Source organism: Mastomys coucha, unplaced genomic scaffold (genome assembly GCF_008632895.1).
Source record: "Mastomys coucha isolate ucsf_1 unplaced genomic scaffold, UCSF_Mcou_1 pScaffold5, whole genome shotgun sequence".
NCBI lineage: Eukaryota > Metazoa > Chordata > Mammalia > Rodentia > Muridae > Mastomys > Mastomys coucha.
In genome coordinates, this window is record NW_022196911.1 from 15043189 (window position 1) to 15064263 (window position 21075).

General features: G+C 44.1%; 1 pseudogene; it reads left to right on the forward strand.

Annotated features, from left to right (window-relative positions):
- The first annotated feature begins 12408 nt into the window (after positions 1–12408).
- Positions 12409–12933, forward strand: LOC116077326 (annotated as a pseudogene).
- The last annotated feature ends 8142 nt before the right edge of the window (positions 12934–21075 follow it).

A 21075-nucleotide genomic window follows, 5' to 3' on the forward strand; every position in this document is an offset into this window, starting at 1 on the left:
GCAATCCCCTGTAAGCTCTAAACTAAAGTCCTCTGTCTCTGAATCTGCCTCTTCTGGACATTTCCTAGAAATAGCATGAGGCTATATGTGGGTTTTGTGTGTGGTATCTGGCTTCTTTCAAAGCCTTATTGATGATCTTCAAAGACATGGTTATTCCTGTACTCTTTTCAACTTTTATTATGCTTAAAATACAAATAATATTTAATTTTTAAGTGTCCAGTTTTAGTGATTTTAAGTATATTTGTATAACATGCAGCTATTCCCATTAGACATCAGGTTCCCTACATAACCATGAACTCACTGTTTCTCTTCATCCCTGGCTCCTGGTACCCTCCTTGCAACTTTTTCAGTGTGATGAATCTGCTATGGGGCATTGCAGAGGGGACCCTCTGAATACTAATAAACTTCAGAGAATAGGCTGAAACCATATGAGTCCCCTCTTTGTTCACATATTTACCATTATGTGTGCTGTTTACTGAATATCCATTTTCTCTGAAACTTTAGTGAAAACCTAGTCACGTCTTAGAGGTTGTCCTTGCTGAGGAGAACCATGGGTGTGCTTGCTGCTAACCATGTGCTCAGATGAAGAGAGAAGCAGGGAAGCCCTGCCCCACTCTGCTCAGGACTCAGGAGTTCCCGATCTTCCAAGGAATTGTGTGCCAGGATAAAGTAGTTCCTAGCTCGTCTCTCCTGCACCTCCCACTGTCCTCCTCCTCCTCTTCAATATTGTATTGAATGGTGAAAGGCCAATGGCGGCCACCTTACCCATCCAGTTAGAAGCAAGGAGGCAAACACCAAGCCCTTCTCCATGCAGTTTAATCAGGAACTGCATATTTACTTCTTCTCTAGCTAGCTTCTTTTATATTCTTCTATATCTTCTTCTTACATCTTACTTATTACTACTTACATCTTATTAGTTACATCTTATAAGTTACATACTTATTCCTAATTATTACATCTTACTTACTCTCTCTACATACTTACTCCTATCTCCTACATCTTACTACATACATCTTACTTCTATTCTTATTCTTACATCTTCTCTCCTATCCCATTACCAGCCCCAATTCTAAATACTTACTCCTAAATATTACATAACCCATCACCCGCCCTAATTCTATCTATATCTATCTATATCTATCTATATCTATCTCCAGCCCCCAACCCTTGTGGGTTAAATACTTTTCCTGGTCCCAATCAGCATCAGCTATATGGCAAAGCATAATAGGCTACGAGAAATCATGCCAGCTTGCATCACAAACTAGAGGCACACAGCTTTTCCAACTAAGGCTTGTTTATCTCAATGCTCTCTGCTCTGGCCGGAGACCAGGTGTTCAATATATATGTATAGGGTGGCAGCTGCGGCTCCCCACAGGCCAACTCGCCAAGCTGCAGCACACTTCATTTTACCCTCTCTAGTTCTGTGCTTTATTGAGGACTTTGGCTTTTGATGATCTAGAGTTTCCAATCCCAGCTCATTTAAATGCGATATATTTAAAAGAATAATCATGGCATATCCTGGTTTGTGAAACATTTTCCTGCCATAATCTATTTTTAAAAGAGAGAAAAATATTGCCTTCCTGGAGGGCACTGGCATCTCAAGTGGATTTTCTGGAGCTTGAAAACCAGCAGGAAATCCCAGGACCACTAACCATCCTCCTACCCCAGGGGCTTTGCTTTAGGAATGTAATATAAACGCACCTCCAAACATTAGCGTGCTGACCTTAGTGACTGAATACAGGCTGCAGAGAACTTTCAAGCGGTGGCGAGACTTGACTGTTCCCCAGCAGAACAGGAGGAAGGTCAGGTTTACATTTAAGTAAATTAACTCTAGTTATCAGTTGTTTTAGAAGACATATATTAGAACCCGAAGATCTCTATATTTATTCACTTAGCTCTTTTCAACATAGTATGTCTGTAGAAACTGGGCTCGTTATTTGTTTTGTTTTGTTTTAGTCTTAACTTACAAACCATTTCTGAAAAGTAAAGTAAAATGTGTGTGGGATCTGGACTTGTCCCTTACTACTACAGAAGTTTCTACAGGAGGCCTTTGAGCTCCTCTAGACAGGAAATACTGGCTAAGCTTCACTCACTTTAATAACCACACTCTGGTCTCGGGTTATTTAACACACAGCCCTTTCCACAGCTCTTCCTGAGACCCCTGTCCTCCCTATGTTCACCAGTAGCAAGAGGGCATCTTGGAGTGGCATGTGGGAGCTGAGAGAACAGTGGCCAAGGGAGAATGAGGCGTGAAAGGAAGGAACACAGATGTGTCCATGTGTCTGCTACTTTACAAGTGCTAGGCCAGGATAGATGACTATTGGCATGTAAATGGTGGTATCATCATGGAACACTCAGTAGAGGATAGGAATAACTTTCTCCCTTAGCCTGTCCATCAGAGGTAGTTATTTCTGGAACCCATTTTCATGGATAAATTCCACCCTCTCTGACACATGTGGCATACACCCTTCCACAATAAGTCTTGAGTGAAAGTTCCTGTCTGGAACACCCTTGACCCAGTCCTGGGCCCTAAGGGATAAATGCCTAAAAAAGCAACACTTTAAATATGTGTAAGACTATGAAATGTTCACCAACACCACACAAAAGAAAGATGTGGAATTAACCAGCCCCATGCTCTCTGAATTTATGATTTCATGAGTTTTAGTATTTAAGTGTCTGAATGGATTCCACATTCTTAAAGCCACATGGGCCTTGAGTCACTGGAACAACAGAGGTCCCAAGGATGATAAGCATGCCAGGGCATCCTGACTGCCAGATAGCAGTGGCAGAGTCATGTGCAGGGTGCAGGTCATGGCTCCCTGACCCTCTATCCTGCTCCTCTTGGTGAGAGAGGGGTCATCTCACTCCTGTGTTGCTTGCCCCCTCCCTCAGCTGGGCAATGCTGTTTCCTAGCTTGGCAAGCTATAGTGACTCATACGTGGCCATCCTACTTCTGACCCAGTGTTGATCTGGAAGAACATGGAACCCAACAGTGAGTGCTCATAGCCACATATTTTCTTATATGCATGGTCGCCCAACACATGCTATGGGGTGTGTGTGTGTGTGTGTGTGTGTGTGTGTGTGTAAACTCACCATGTTCTCAGGTTTCTTGCCCTGTGTGTTCTTACATATGTGTGTGAAAACAGAAACTGGTGTCAGGGTCGGGAGGAGGCAAGCCATCATTGAGCCCAAGCAGCAGGAAGCTGGAGAGAGTAGAGACTCCACAGGCTGTGAGAAGGTTGTGGGCTAGATCCAAAGCTTCCACTCTGCAAGTCTCAGTGGAAGCAGCAATGGCTTTCATACTGGGTCCCTTTAGTCGAGATTTCTCTATCCATTCTCAGCCGGCTGGCCAGATGAAACAGGCCTATACTTACTGTTGGTGACCAGAGGAACAGAATCTTCTGACAGCACATCCATGTAAGTTCAGAAGCAACTGTCAGCAACTGGTGGCAACACAACATTATCAATACAATGAGAGAAAGCCAAAGGAGCACCTGGCATTCTCTGTGCCACCACCTACCGAAGCTTTTGCAATACTGCCTTGGGTATTTAAAAAAAAAAAAACCAAAATATTCCAGGCATAACCCAGTTCCCCATCTCCCAAAGGGGATCTGAGTGAGATCTCACTGTTAACGTTGTGTAGACATGTGTACACACATACACACACACCCCTGAAGTGATCTAAATCCCAAGGCCAGAATTGCTAAAATATGTAGAGAAGAGGCTGCCAGAGAACAGGAAGAGCAGGAGGGCCTGTGAGTGGCACTGTGTTTAGGAAATATTTTGTTTCCTTTGTTACCAACTCAAGTAAACTCTCACAGCTTGCAGCTCTAAATCGCTAACACATTATTTTACCATCATCTGCAGAGCATACAGAGCTGGGGAAGTAAAGTGTACTACAAGGAATGCTTCTCGATATTATTCCTCAGATTACGATGGATCAAAACACTATCACGGCCAAGAATGTTTGGACTGGAGTAGGTGCTGCCTGAAGAGGACATGTCTCCTCAGCATATACAAAGTCTCCTATGTACAGTTTCAGAAGAGGAGGCCAAAGTATCGGCTATCATGAAGCACAAAATGAAAATTTAACAAATCAAGGGCAGTGTTGCCATCGGCCAAGTCTTTAGCAGGGACTTGAACATGCCTCAGGAGCAGTGCTGTGTTCTGTGCCTGTGAGAACATGATGATCAGAGACCACAGACATGTCCAGCCTTGAGAATGGCTGAATATAATGCAGAACGGCTGGCTGGAATGACAGCAACATGTGCACGTTTCTGCTTTGCCAGCCCTGACTGCTGCTGATGCTTCTACTCTCACCGTCACTCCTGCGCTCTGAGGGGAGATTCCAGTCTCAGGAAGCCCTGGCTACTTGTAATTGCTTCTTGGTGAGTGTAGAGAGGCTCCTTGAAGCCCCATATTTGGGGGTTTCCAGTGTGTGTAGCCTGCAGAATCATCAGAAGCTCAGGGACAGCCTGGTGCTCCTGTGACTCCAGGTTGCTCACATGAGCATCTGAATTTGGGTTGTCCATCCCAAGGTAAGGTCAGAGCTGGTGCAGATGGTTGAATGCACCAAAGGGCCAAAGGGATGGTAGCATAGCAGATAAGTGCATGTTAAGATGATGTATAACATAACCACATTTATAATGTATGTTTTTTATTCTAATACCAATTGACAAATTTTAACAAAGCAAAAAAAAACAAACTTACTTTTGCGCTTAATCAATTAAGGCAAGAAGTCTACCCATTTCTTTCAGCCTTTGACGAGACAATCAATACCTGTCTGTCTTAGTTAGGGTTTCTATTGCCGTGAAACACCATGATCATAAGCAACTAGGCGAGAAGCTTTATTTTGCTTCCACTTCTACTTCATGGTCCATTATTGGATGAAGTTGGGACAGGAATCTGGAGGCAGGAGCTGATGATATGGAATGCTGCTTATTGGATGACGTTCCCTGTTTACTCAGTTTGTTTCGTGATAGCAGCCAGGACTACCAGCCCAGGAGTGGTGGTGCCCACAGTGATCTGAATCCTCCAACATCAATCATGGATCAAGAAAATGCACCACAGGCCAATCTGGTGGGGGCATTCCCTCAGTTGAGGTGCCTCCTTCTCAAGTGACTCCGACTTATGTGGAGTGGATACAAAACCAGCCAACAATGCATCTGCAGCAGCAAATCAAACAAAAACTACATATGATGGAGGGAGGGGACTTTAAAAATACAGGTACATGTGTAATAGTAGTAGTAATAGATTCCTTAAGACTTTTTTAGAAATGTTATTTTACCCTCCTTCTGTATTTATCCCCCTCCACTCCCTAGTTAGAGCCCCCTCTTTCTATTTCTCTGAGCACTCTCCACTTCTGTAAGGTCACTTATACTCTGCTCTTCCCCTCTATTCCCCTTGCAGCCCCCACCCACCTACATACCCTGACAATGGCTCCTGTTTACTTTCCTGGTTTCTGCATTTACTCTAGGATATGGACTTACATCTGAAGATGTGAAGCTCAGGGCTTCAGATGAGAGAGAACCTGTGGCATTTGTCTTTCTGACACTGGATTACTTCATTCAATATGATCTTTGATAGTTCTGTGTATTTACATGCAAAGTTTGTTCCTTTGTTTTTCTTTATAGCTGAAAAGTGTTCCTTCACACACATTATCATTTTCCATTCACTGTCTGAAGGATATTTAGGTTGTTTTCATTTCTTAGATATTGCAAACAATAAACATAGCTGAGTAAGTTATCTGGAGAGTAGACTGTCTCATCCTTTGGGCATATACCAAGAAGTGACATAGCGCATACTGTATAGTGATATACAGTAGATTTTTTAAAAGAATTTTTAGAGTTCTCTATATTGATATCCAGAACGGCTCAACCAGTTTGCAATCTCAACAGCAGTGAGTGAGGGTTCCCTTCTCCATACATCCTGTCAAGAATTTGGTGTTGGTTGTTTTGTTGGTCTTTGCCATTCTGACTGGAATAAGATGAAATTTGAGTCATTTTAATTTCCATTTCCTTAATCACTAGGGATAATGAAAATTTAGATATTTCTTAGCCATTTTTTTCTTCTTTTGAGAACACCCAGGCTCATTTTTTAATGGGTCATTCTTTTTTTAAATCTTGAGGTTTTTTTTTTTATTATTGTAGATAGTATTAGTGCTCTGTCAGATGTATAGCTGGCAAAGATTCAACCCTATTCTGTAGGCTTCATCTTTAACAGGTTGGTTGTTTTCTTTAACTGTGCAGAGCTTTTTGATTTTATGAAGTCTCACTCATCAATGGTTGGCCTTAATCCTTGGACAAATGGAGTCCTACTCAGGGTGTTCTCTCCTACTCTTGTATCATGTAGGGCACTGCCTGTGTGTTCTTCTAGCAGTTCCAGTGTTTCAAGTTTCTTGTGTCTTTGATCTATTTGGAGTTCAGTTTTGTGCAAGGTAGTAGATTAAGTCATTCTTCATGTGAACATCCAGTTTTCCCAACATTAGTTGCTGAAAATACTTTCTTTTATCCAGCTTGTTTCTACCACCTTGGTCAAATACTAAACACCTCCCATTTGGGTCTTTGATTATGTTTCATTGGTCTACATGACTATTTTTGTACCAGTTCCATATTTTTTAATACTATGGCTCTGCAGTACATTTAAGTCAATATTCTAAATGAAAATTTCCCATCTGGGTTGACAATACTCTCTCCAAGATCCAAAGTTCATTTAACAAAGCCCAACACCAGGCACAATAAACCATCTTTGAGTTGTTGGGTGGGGTTGTCTAATATTCCCAAAGCATTACAGGTTATTGCTATTGCCCTTAGTTGTACTAGGGGTTGAAGATAAGACAGTATATATTTCAGACAGAGGACCTAGAAGTCCCTAATATAGAGCTGACCTGAAATCCTCTTTCCTGAGGACTAAGTCTAATGATACCAGAGTGGGGGGTAATGTAAGCTTGCAAAGGAGGGAGGCAACCAACAGTCCTACCCAGCTGGGATGACTATGAACCACAACAGTGACCAGCATGTCATGAGAGCCCTAAGGCTGAAGTAGTTGCATGCATATCTTGGCAGTGACCAACAGAAGACCTGCTCAACAAGAGAAAAACTATGCCTTGTACTGGAAACTACCAAGGGCTATTGAATTCATGGCTCTTGGAGAACCTGTGGCTTTCATTTTACTAAACCAGCATAATCCCTCACTACCTTCTAAATCTTATTCCTTATACCTACCAGTAAATGTAGTCCTTACCCTTCATCAAGGAAACTCTTCTTTACATCAGAGACAATATAGGAAACCACAACCAATCAAAATGCTGAGTTATAGAGCCCAGTCACAATGGATACACGTACAAAGTATCTCCCACAGCTAAGGCTCAGGGATCATGGTAGAAGGATGGTGGTAATAGTGGTGGTGGGTGGTGGTGATCGGTGGTGGAGGAGGAGGAAGAAAAGGAGGAGGAAGAAGAAGAGAAGGAGGATAAAGAGGAAGAGTAGGAAAAGAAGAGGAGGAGGAAGGAAAGCAGGAGGAGGAGAAAAGACTATAAGAATCACAGAGTTGGGGAGTTTGCTGTATGATTGTGTCTCCTATTAATGTCAGAATTACACCTATAAAATGTCACCAACATGGCTGCTTAAACATAAGCTGAACAAAGACAACAACAATAGACATTTTAGCATGCACATATAAAGACCACAAGCCTAAGTCTTACACAAAGAACTACAGGTGACTTACGGAATTCTGAGAGTGGGAGAAATAGTCTTTCCTGGGGAAGAGAAGACCAATTGGTTTTTCAATACCATATGGTCAGTTCTGAAAACATACATACAAATAACACTATACAGACCAAGCACCCATGTATTTAGGGGTGTGTGTGTGTGTATGCACATACATGTAGTATGTATGTATGTATGTTTGTATGTATTACTAAACAATAGAAAGAGGCCATTAATTTGAAGGAGAAAGGATAAGTGAATGGGAGAGTTTGGAGAGACAGGGAGTGGGAAAATGGTGTAATTGTATTATAATCTCAAAAGGGAAAATTAAAGAATAAAAGGAAAACATTTTAAGTCAGAAATGACATTTTCTTTTTAGTTTTTATTCCTGCAGATATATAAACTAACCAGCTTCACAGCTCACGTTATCCTAAAGTAGAGTCCCTCAGTACAAGGAGGGAGAAGTGGCATGTCTCTCATAACTACTATTTTTCTGGCAAAATATGAAGAAGATAAGGCTGACCTGAATTCTCAGTGTGTCCTGGTGACTGAGGCAGAGAGGCCTTTGTGAGCTTTCCACACCACCTTCCTCCTCACACAGACAGGAGCCTCCCAGTGTCTCAGGCCTCCTGCTTGGCCTCACAGCTGGGACAGTGGAAGCATGGTTCTACCATTCTGAGAATCTGAACATGCAAGTGCTGCAGTGTGGGTTAGGGTACCGAATCATCCACTTGCCTCCAACATCTGTATTCACAGAGTCACACTGAGGAGCCCACACTGCCATTTCTGTCACAAGAATAAGGCCATTCCTCTGGTGACTGGATCACCTATGGCGGGCAGGAGCAACACACTCTCACTCAAGGGCTGGCTGACAGTGACCCTATGAAATGGAATAGGACTTTATTGATGCTACACAGCTGAGGGAAGATCTTAGGAGACATCCTAGAGCCAGGCTGTGTCCAGCTGCAAGCCGGTGAAGAGGGCTGGCTGCTTGGAGCAGCTGAGCACTGGTGTGACTCCAGCAAAGATCTGAATGGCAGATTCAGTCCAAGAAATGATAGGCTGACACCCTCGAGCCTCACATCAGGGCACTCATATATTAGCTTGGAATCCCACTGAACATTCATCTCCAAAAGTGTCTTTTGAGTGCATACCATGAAATGCACAATGGGGCTCCTTGGGAGTGCCCATCTTTCTGCCAGGTACACTTGTCTCCTACTCCTCAGACCCCCCCCACAAGCACATACATACACAGACACATGCACAGAGGCATGCACCCCCCCCACATGCACATATACTTATATACAATCACACACTCATACACACATGTGTATGTCCACATACATTCACATACACACATGCACACAGGCATGTACCTCCTATATGTGTATGCACAGACACACATGCATCTCCCCACATGCACGTACCCATACATATGCTCATACACATAGGTGTGTGCTCATACACAACACATGCACACATGCATATAGGCATGAATCCCCCACATGCACATGCACATGCACACATGCATCCCCACCACATGTGCATACACACACACATGTTCACACACACATGCACACAGGCATGCACCCTCCCACACACATGCACATTCACAATGCATCACACATACACTCACACACACATAAGCATATACACACAGGTGTATACACACATGCACACAGGCATATACCCCCCAACACACATATGCACATTTATACATGCATCATTGCCCAACACACACACACACACACACACACACACACACACACACACTACTTCTGGTGTTCTTCTGCAAAGATTATGCAATAGGGCAGATGTGTTCTAGCCTTTCTCTCTTGCATGTTATTTGTCGTTTCCCAGCTGTATTACACATGAATGGGCACATCCTCAGGTCCTATGTCTGCTCCACACAGGATAACTATGTCCTTTTTTCCTCTTGGTTATCTCCTGTGTATCCTTGTGCTAGTCAGCTTCCCATTCCTGTGACCGGACATCTGGGGAAATCATCTCAGGAAAGTTAAGGCTAATCTGGCTCTTGTTTTCTGAGGTTTCAGTACAGGGTCCTTGACTCCATTGCTTGGGGCCTGCAGTAAGGCAGACAATCATGGTAGGAAGAGTGTGTTGGAGCAAAGAGGCCCACCTCAGAATGGCCAGCAAAGAAAGAGGAGACCCATGAGAAGGAGAGGGGAAGAAAAGGAGAGGCAGAAAAAGACATAGGAAGGGGTCAGAAGAGAGATTATGTTCTAATGTCAAAATACTGCTTTAAAAATTCATATCCCTGATGACCTACTTTCTTCCAACAGCCTGATAGGCCAGAATTAATCCACTGAGGAGTTCAGAGCCCTTGTGATGCAATCATTTCCTCAAAGGCCCCACCTCTGAATATTGTTGCCCTCCAGACCAAGCCTTCAACACATGAACATATGGCAGATACTTACAGTCCAAACCGGAACCCTCCTCTCTCCCTCCCTCTTCCTATCTTCCTCTGCTGACCTATTTCATCCAATAGTAAGTGAGACACTGCTTACCACTTCCATGTATAATAGCTGTATGTATCCAATGTCCTCCCTGGATTCCTCTTCTACCACACTGTCCCACGTGGTCCCCACATATGCCACAGTTTCTTCGGCCAAAACTGTCTCTCTCCTTGTATGCTGCCCGACTCTCTGAAGCATGCCATCCTATGGATTTCTGACCCAGGTGTTCTAATGACAATGTATATATCCACTGTAAGTGTTGTCTATACTATCCCTTGCTGTTTACCATGTGCCGTGTTCTTCAGGGAAGATGCCTATGTCCCACCTCATACTTTATGGCCATCCTGGAACTCCTCATCTTTGGTGCTTTGGGACATCTTAGAAGACAATTTAAGATTTTCAGTGACTCTGGTTCAGTGTTACTCCCTTATGAAATGTGGTGTCTTCGTAAGATCTGTATTTAAAGACATCCGAGGATGAGGCTGGATCCTGACTACCTGGGTCGTCTCTGAGGTTAGTACTCCCTTAGTATCACCAAGGCATCTGTTGCACTGGCTACGAGCTACATACATAGAAACCACCACAGGCCAGCATACAACCTTGTGCCAAAAAGACTTCTAAATGTATTGTTCATAATGAACTGGTAGATTATTCCTACTCATGTTATATACACTCTCAGAATGTAGGTGATGACAGCAATGGTTTCTCCTGGTATTTAGGAGTGGAATTGTGCCACTGAGGCTATGATCCTCAGACTTCAGAAGAGCTGAGTGCTCCCCCCACCATCCAGTACGTTCACACTGCATCAGTGTCCACAGCCATTAGAATAAGGACACAGTCAAACACCCCCAGGACATACATGCACGAGGAAGACATCAGTGAGCCTCAGTGCTCCACAGAAGAGAGGTACCTGATAATGGTCCAAAACTCGTTCTTGGAGAGGTGCAGAAGGCAGGTAGCCTCAGGGGTTTCTGGCCTGGTAATTCCAAGGACTCTGGCACCCAACTTCATTGACAATAAGAGGTGATAGTGGTATAGAGTTGCGATCCTTGTTATGACCATACCCAGACAGGTGTGTGGCAGTGCATGCATACACCACTCAACCACTAACTCTTGCTGGGGTTGAAACTACAATGAGTGAGTCTCATGATGAATTGTGTTTAGCAAATGTTTAAATGCACAACAAACCTCTTAGGCTGCCAGCCTCAGCATCCACCACCTGTTTTCTTATGGCCACTTCAGCCTCCTGCATCAATTACCAGTGAGTTCTGTGGTGGCCTGAATAAGAATGCCCCCTATAGGCTCACATAGGTTTGAGCGTTTAGTCACCAGGAAGTGTTTGAATAGATTGGAAAGTTAGGCAGTCTGGCTTTGTTGGAGGAGCTATCTCACTGGAGGTGACCTTTGAGGTTTCAAAAGGGCACACCAGGCCCAGTCTCTCTCCCTCTGCTTGCATATCAGGAAGTAACGCACATAGCTACTGCTCCAGCACCTGCCTGGATGCTGCTATGCGCCCCACCATGATGATAATGGACTGATCTCTGAAACTGTAAGCCAGCCCCAATTAAATGCTTTCTTTTATAAGAGTTGGATTAGGGGGCTGGAGAGATGGCTCAGCAGTTAAGAGTACTGACTGCTCTTCCAGAGGTCCTGAGTTCAATTCCCAGCAACCACATGATAGCCCCCAACCATCTGTAATGGGATCTGATGCCCTCTTCTGGTATGTCTGAAGGGAGTGACAGTGTACTCACATACATAAAATAAATCAATCCTTTTTTAAAAGAAAGTTAGATTAGAGCCAGGCAGTGGTGACACACACCTTTAATCCCAGCACTCAGGAGGCAGCAGCAGGTGGATTTTTGTGAGTTCCAAGGCAGCAAAGGCTACACAGAGAAACTCTGTTTAAAAAAGAAAAAGAAAAAAAGAGTTGGCTTGGTCATGGTGTCTCTTCACAGCAACTCAACAGTGACTAAGACAGACTCCCTTAAGAATACACCAGGTCGGGCCCTAGCTCCGGAAAGCCATGCCGCCTGGGGCCCCCGGCTCCGAGCCGGGTCCCCTGGCTGCGCGCCATCGCGATCCGGTGCGAGTGATGTGGCATGGGCGGGGCTTGAGCGGCCAGGGCGAAGGCACGACCGAGTATCCTGGCAGCTCCGGGCCACGAGGAGGTGACTGGCGGGGCCGAGGAGGCTACACTAAACACAGGTGTACAGGAATTATTTACCATGGAAGCCAGGGAGCTTGGGAGCCCCACAGCTACCTACCATCTTCTCCCCAAGGCCAACCAGCACCCTGTAAAAGAAGATGCCAGTTCACCGTCTCAAGGGTCTCCAGAAACTGTGTAGCTGAAGAAGGAGATCTCCTTGCTGAACTGGGTTAGCCTGGTGGTGGGGAACATGATTGGCTCAGCGATCTTTGTCTCACCCAAGGGTGCTCTAAAATATACTGCTTCCTATGGGTTGTCACTTGTAGTGTGGACCATTGGTGGGCTTTTCTCTGTTGTGGGTGCCCTTTGTTATGCAGAACTGGGGACCACTATCACCAAGTCAGGGGCTAGCTATGCTTCTATTCTAGAGGCCTTCGGGGGCTTCATTGCCTTTATCTGTCTGTGGGTCTCACTTCTAATTGTTGAGCCCACCAGTCAGGCCATCATCGCCATCACCTTCGCCAACTATATCACCAAGCCCTCCTTCCCCACCTGTGATCCTCCATATGTGGCCTGCCGTCTCCTTGCTGCTGCTTGCATATGAATTTGCCCTTGGCCATTGGGATTTCTATGCCAATTGTGACACTCATCTACATCCTTACAAATGTGGCCTATTACACAGTGCTGAACATTCAGGATGTCCATAAGAGTGATGCTGTGGCTGTGCTACCATCACCAGAGTAACCCAGAAGCTTTGCTTCTGCGTCTTGACTGAGCTAGATGTAGCTGAAGAGAAAAATGTTGAGAGGAAAACTGACTAGAAGCCGGAGATGACATTCCCTGAGGCCCAGAAAGCTGTGACCACAGCCACCAAAGACCAGTTCTCTAAAACTTCCTTCTTAATTAAAGGAGCCTCTTGGCCCACATTCTGTGAGGGGGCTTAGGGCCAGTGCTCTCTCACTGCTCTTTGTAGTTTAAACCAGGAGTCTATACAGTGGGGTTCCTTCATGGGAGGTTTTCCTCTGACCAAGTCCAGCTACTTGATTTTTAGAGGTCTGACATGCTACCAATTCTTCCTGTGGCTCAAAAATTCTTCCTAGAGGAGAGCATTGTATCCCTTTTTGGTTGTGGGTAGCATGAACAGACAGGTGTTAACTGACATGGGATCCTGAATTCCACAAGAGGAACAACACTCCTCCCTGGACCCTCACATTCAAGCAAACAGTGAGCTTGATGGGAAGAAGACTGTTGAGGATCTAGGCATGAACGTCCTCTAATTTGTGGGTCTGAATGTTGGGGTATCTTTGGGGTCTCATTGTTTATAGAGTATCCATCTCCTTGAGGAGATGCTGCCTGTCTGGCTTTGGTTAGACCATGTTAGCAGCATGGTCAGGATCCTTAGGCAAGGCAGTGAGCTTCTGGCCTATAGAGGAATTTGCCTGGGCCACTTGATTGTGGCCTTTCTAGCTGAATCCATGGTGCTGTGGAGCCCTTGAGAGAAAACCTCACCACTCCAGCTGAGCGGAGCATCTCTTACTACCTGGACAAGCCACAACTGTTACCAAATTTCAACTCCTATATTTCATTATTTATTGATATTTAATCCAGGATACCTGTTATAACAAACCGTTAGTGATCATTTGTCTACAGGATACAATAAGTGAATTGTGTTTGAAAAAAGTATCTTAGCTGGCCTGGTGGCACACATCTGTAATCTGAACACTTGGTATGGTGGAACATAAGGAGTTTGAATTTGAGGCTAACTTAGGCTACATAATTTCTAGGTAGCTACTCTGGAGAGATCAGACAAGATCTTTTCTCATCATATACCTGTTATACTTTAATATATAGATAAGACATGTTATTATCATCTGGCTCAGATCCAGCAAGGACAGATGAGCAACTTTATTCAGAAGTCAGGTAATACTGCTATTTTGAAGGACAATCCTTCATTTTATTAAGACCGTAGATCTTTGTTCTACTTGATATAAAATAAATCTTTGGATTTCTGGTATGAACTGCAAGAGTCCTGAAATGTTCTGCATAAGGTGTTATGCAAAATTCAGGTAGATAACCTGACCTGTCATTGGACTCCTGGATTCAAGTCATCAAGTAGTTTGTTATCTTTAAGGGCCTGTGCAAGGTTTGCTATGTATGGACTCATGAGAGCCCACTCTGCTGGAAGTGGTCATTAACTTTCTGAAAGCACCAAGCTTTGTTTACACTCTGAACCATCTTGGGTCATGGGATGGTATACCTGCTTACCTTCTCTTGTCCAAGGGCTGGTGAGATTGAAGTCTCAGAAAATGCTTGGTACTTGTGCATCTACTGTTTTCTCCCTATGAAGATCGATGAAGACTGTGAGAGAAAACAGCTTCAACCTCAACCTGGCTCCTGGTAAAAGGTAGAAACAGCTAATTCTGGTGATGGGGCTAAGCTGCCAGTTAAAGCCAAACAGCAGGCTTGGATCTTTGTGAGCAGTATGTCTTCACCTTATTGTACATCTACCTTGATGCCCTTAGACACTGCCATCTTGGACACAGAAGAACCTATTGTGCTGTCTTAGCATAACTAATGTGGCAGTCTCCCAGTACCAAACTGGCCCTAGATGCACAGGAGTAACTTTGGATATATGCTTGCTCAATAAAGACTTAGGGGAGTATGATCACGATTGACATTGTTCTGGGCATGTATCTATGAGAGGGTCTGACATTCCTACTGCCATGGGTTGGGAATCCTGCCTGATGATAAGGAGTTTTGTGCAAAGACTGACTTGTCTAAACCATACAAACATGATTCATATATGAAAAAAAAATAAAAGAATACACCAGGTCTAGCTTCTAGAGCATATCTCTGTATAAGTGGGAGTGTTATCAGGGGCATTGACATTGCAGACTCCTGTATCACAGGACCTCAGAGCACCCAAGCTATGCACTACAGATGCAGCACCCAGGCTGCAGATCCACTTGTGGCTGCCCATCCCCAGACAGCACCAGCCCCCAAGCCTGCTTTGTGTTGTAGTATTTTTTGATTCAAAAGTAAATGCTGGCAAAGGCATGCCCACACCTCCATGCCGTCCTGGATCAGGGGAAACACCCTGCTTGCCGCAAAAGGGTGCGACTTAGTTGCAAACGCGACTGCATGTGGACAACAGCTATAGATATATTTCTTATGGCTTCTATGTTAGTTAAGTCACCAATATTTCTTGAAGAAGAAACGTCCCCTCTGGGCTTCAGCATCTCTTGGCTACAGTGTCCATCAAGGCCTAGGAGGCTTCCCTAGGCCTTCCCTGTTAAGCAGTGATCATGAGTCTGAGCCCTTAGCCCCACTTCTGAAGGGTAATTCTGGTCTGGCACTAGCAACTAGACCATCAGCAGAAGCTTCAGTTTCTATAGCTGTGAAATAGGATTAATAATTGGTAAGTCAGGGTTTGGGGATAACTGAATGGTAGCAAGTATGCAATGGCAGGTTTCAAACAGTGCCCACTAAGCAAGCATAATAGAAATCTGGCATGCTGCTATTGTGACAAATGGGAAATAAAAACAAGAGCAGTCCTTGCCATAGAACACTCCCATTGGCCTACCATTGGCCTAGTCTGGAACTCAGGGGTTGACAAAGAATTGTGAAATACATGGAGAGGCTTCGGGTCAGTGAGAGCACCTGCCTGCTCCTGGGTGTCCCCTCACTCCAGGGGTCTGGAAGCTGCTGTTGCAGGTGGTCCCATGGAATCTGGCAACTGAAGATGATGGCTAGAGCCCAGGCCCTCTTCCTTTGGCTGGAAGCAGGGAAGCGCACAGCAGGTGGGCAGTAACCCAGTTTCACAACTGGGTTTGGAAATGGGATGAAATAGACAAGAGCTCTGGCCTTTCCCTGTGCTTGAAGAGGCTCTGTGGGGAACACAGCTTGAGCTTCAGCTGGCATGAGCCAGCCCAGCATGAAGCTGTGGGATATTGGGAGTCATGGCCTTGGGCACCTTTCCAGGCTTGTGGGAAGCTGAGAAAAGCCTGTCGCAAACTGAGAGGAAGCTGCTGGACACTGGGTACAAGTCACTCGGATCTGCCTGGATGGACAGTATGGCCATCTTTGCAGGGGCAGGGGCAGTATCCCCGTGGGAAGTGGAAGAACAGGAGCTACCAAGCTACAGAGGGGCCCGAGTGTCCAGGGAGTAGAAAGGAGACCCATCACTTAAGATTATGGTCAGGAAGAAGGGAGTACCTTGCAGCTCAGGATCCAGAGCAGGGGGTAGAAAGGGTCTCACAGCTCAGGGTCAAGCCTCCTGGGAAAAGTAGCTTTACAGGTGGGCTGGGTCAATCTGAGGTAAGCGCAAGGCCTGGGTGCAGACAGACACCTGTGTGTAGCACCGGGGACTGTCTATAGGTGCAAGGAAGAAGCTTGTTTCTATTCTATAATTGTGGAAGAAAGTAAATCACACAGCACTAGAAAGATCTCAAGATGTCAAGCAAAGATCTTTTAGGTTTTAAAGGAAACTTCTAGCCTGCCCCTGTATAAAAAAAAAAAAAATTATTCAATAATGTGCTTCATTCATGACTGACTGCTAAAACTTCTCAACTGTGGATTTTTAGCCAACCTGCTATTGACCTGCACTGGCTAAACAGTATTCTCTGTCTGAGAAATTACTACAGACTTCAGAGCAGTTGCTAGGTTGACCCTTGATGGCCTGGTACCCCTTCCTACCAACTCTGCATGCAGAGGAAACCAAATGAACTTTTATAGAGTTGAAGTTTTGCTTCAGATTTAGACATCTGTCATGTTTGAGTTGTATGCAACTTGGTTGTTATCATAGTTTGCTTCTCTGTTGCTGTGACAAAATACTGACCAAAAGTAACTTGGGAAGGAAAGGGCTTACTTGATTCATACACCTTCATAGCCCATCATTTAGGGACATCAGTGCAGGAACTCAAGCAGGAGCAGAAGCAGGAACCATGGAGGAACTGCGATAGCTGGCGTGGTCCTCAAGGCTTGCTCAGCTTTCTCTCTTATAAACCTCAGGCCTACCTGCCCAGGGGTAGCACTGGCCAAGAGCAGGCTGGGCTCTTCCACATCAATCAGGAAAACATTCCAGACATACCTGTATGACAGTGTGATGTGACAATGTGAGGCAATACCTCACCTGAGGTCTCCTCTTCCCAGATTATGACTGGGTTTGTGTCAAGTTGACAAAAGCTGACAAGCGCAGTCCTTCAAATGTCAGTGAAATATGCTACTTCTTGCTGGAGTATGCTTACTGTTCAGTCTGCCAGGCTGGAGGTGTCATATGTCTTGTAAGTGCATCTTCAACAGTATCATACACGGGGCATGTTTCTAGCCTACCCCCAAGCATAGTAGTGAGCCCACAAATGTGTGGGGCCTTATTGATTTGGCTCTGAAATTGGTAACCTCAGGCCTGGCTTCTTAAATTCTTCTTGACAGTCATGTGATCTCCTGGGCCAGCTGGCAGAATATATACAGTGGAAAAACAACACAGAGACCTTGTCGTCACCAAGGTGTAAGGCAAGGACCGACAGTCAAGGTTCTCATCTGATGCCCACACTCACTGTGGCACCAACACACCCAGGGGTCACACACATGAATACATATACACACACACACACACACTTGTACAAACATAAATTGTGGCAAACTTGTTTTGAGTACATAAATACTACAATATTATAGAATAAAAAAATACTCATTTTGTCCTCGGATATAAATATTGCTTTAAACATCTTCAAAAACAATAGTTCAATATAAAATTCCACTAAAAGTAGACGTGTGGCTGGTTAAAATCAAAACAAGAAAAGGAAGTAGAAAGAGACAGATGGAAGCATCGCAAAGAAACTCTACTTCAGAGCATCCAATCCAAGACATAATCATGCTAAATAAAGGCTCTGTTACTGTGCTGCTGTATGCCATAGTAAAATTACAAAACAGCATTAATTCAAATACTAATTATTTTATATTCACACTAAACATTTTTCTGACTAGGAAAATGTTCCTATTAGTTCTTACCTACAAGACAGTTCAGTGAGAAGCAGCAAGGGCATCCCTAGGCATGGTTTGATGGTAATGAACAAGGTCATTCTCATGTTCAGGTAATATGCAGACAGCACCATTCAGATTGTATCAATGGTAATTATAACATGAAAAATCAGGAGTGGTTTTCAAAAAGAAAAAATGCCATCATTATAAAAATTTGCAGGCATTAAAGCCTCAGAGCACCCTGTGTCACTGTGGTGTGACTGTAATGTGTACTTACAGCTTAGGTTGGGTGTTTAAAAAGCTGGCATGTAGAAATGTAGAAACTGTGCTCATAAGATTTGAACCAATCCATAGAAATGGTTTAGGTGACAGACTGAGAGCTCCATAGAGGGTGACATAGACTAAAACCAGGGCTGGTCCTCAGGAAGGCACACAGGAACAGCTCAGAGCCAAGACTAGGGAGGCTCTGGGGTGTAGTTATCATTGGATGAAGGAGCTGACAAGAGGCGACAGGAGATGGGCACAGCTTAGAGTGCTCACTTGACATGTCACAAGAATCCAGCACTGAGACTCTGATAGGTAGCAAGGGAAATGGGATGAGCATTAGTTTTGACCTCACAGGGGCAGTGTCCTTGAGGGCATCCCTGGGTGCCTGTCACAAACGGCACCACTGATTTTCCTGCAGCTACTGGGGAGTGACCAGTGTAAGCTTGGGCCAACCCTAACAGAGCAGTTTGGCCAAACTCAGCTGGCAGGTGTCTTACTCAGGGTTTCTATTCCTGCACAAACATCATGACCAAGAAGCAAGTTGGGGAGGAAAGAGTTTATTTGGCTTACTTCCACATTGTTGTTCATCACCAAAGGAAGTCAGGACTGGAACTCAAGCAGGTCAGGAAGCAGGAGCTGATGCAGAGGCCATGGAGGGATGTTCCTTACTGGCTTGCTTCCCCTGGCTTGCTCAGCCTGCTCTCTCATAGAACCCAAGACTTCCACAGGGATGGTACCACCCACAAGGGGCTCTACCCCCTTGATCACTAATTGAGAAAATGCCCCACAGCTGGATCTCATGGAGGCACTTCTCCAACTGAAACTCCCTTCTCTGTGATAACTCCAGCCTGTGTCAAGTTGGCACACAAAACCAGCCAGTACAGCAGGGAAGCCAGAACATAACGGGACTGCCCACAACCAGTCCATGGTGGAGTTTATCTAGGGTAGGTGAGGGAATGGGGCCATCCTTTAGTAGCTATCAGGAAAGCTCTAGATGCCTTCCTTCAAACATCTCCTTTTCCTATTTTCTTGTCATTTCACAACCCATATATCAGCTGAAGCAGTAGCTTCAGCCAACAAGAGTGACAGCCCAGGTGCATACTTCTGGTCTGATTAGTAGTCTAGTTTGCCTACAACTTGTATTATTTCAAAGGTTTCAATTGTAAGAGAGTTGGTTTCATAGCAGTCTGTGCTTAGTATTTGGTACCAGGAACTGCCATGTAGAACCATGGATATGAAACTCAAATCTTGTATAGACTAGTTATCTAGCAGTCAGTTTGAACACAATTTATTACACTGAAATTCATTCATCCCTCATAGAAAAGCCACTTATTTTCATATTTCCTGTTTCCAGTCATACTTGTTGCCTAACACAAAGGATAATACATTCAAAAGTTCTGGACACACTCCAGGGAATTTCCGAGAAAGCTCACATTTGAATTTGTTGAGGCAAAAGAGAAAGCCTGCAAAAAGATGTATTTTCTGAAATGCAACCCAGTAAGTGGGCATTCAGACAATGTGGAGACAACAGTCTCTCAGTCATACAGGATCAGCAACAAAAATGTTCACCCTGGGGTCTAAAAGTCTGGCTGTCTTATACTCAGAGTTACTACCGTTGTGATCAAACACCATGACCAAAAGCACTTTAGAGAGAAAGGGATTTATTTTGCTCACAGTTCCACATAACAGCATATCAAAGGCAGTGAGGGCACAAACCCATGCAGAACAGGAACCTGGAGGCAGGAAGTGATGCAGAAGTCACAGAGGGGTGCTGCTTACTGGCTTGCTCATCATGGCTTTGCTTGTCCTGCCTTCTTATAGAACCCAGGACCACCAGCTCAAGGGTGGGCACCAGCTGCAATGGGTTGGGTCCTTCCCTATCAGTCACTAATTAGGAAAAGGCCTTACAGTTGGATCTTATGAAGGCATTTTCTTTTTTTTTTTTTTGAAAGTTTATTGATTTTTTGGATGTACATATTCACAAATGTAGTACATATTGATAGGGTATTTTTTGCCATATTCTTTAAAATTTATAAGATATTATAACAATAAAAATGAGTATTATAAAGTTGTTTGATATAAAACAACAATCAATTTAACAGTCTTATGTAGATGGATGCTCGTCTATAGCAATAGTGAAAATACATTTTTCTCAATATAAATTTTAAATAACTCCAAACATATTAACTGTATACTTCAAAACAATACATCACTACCAGTAAATATTAAATGAACATAAATATATAAAGTCTTTTTGGTTGTTTTGTATTTAGTAGAGTTTAAAATCTTGGCTCTTACTGTGGTACAAGCCCAAAATAAGGACTACTTTTAGACATTGGGTTTCATTGTAATAAGACTGTACTTCAATGACCCTCACATCACCAAAGGATTTGACTTCCATCGTAGCTAAGCTGAAAGTTGATAGTTCTGTGGCACCAAGAAATGAACTGTAGGCTCAATTTTTGGATACAGATTTCCTGCTATGGTCAAAACTATTTGA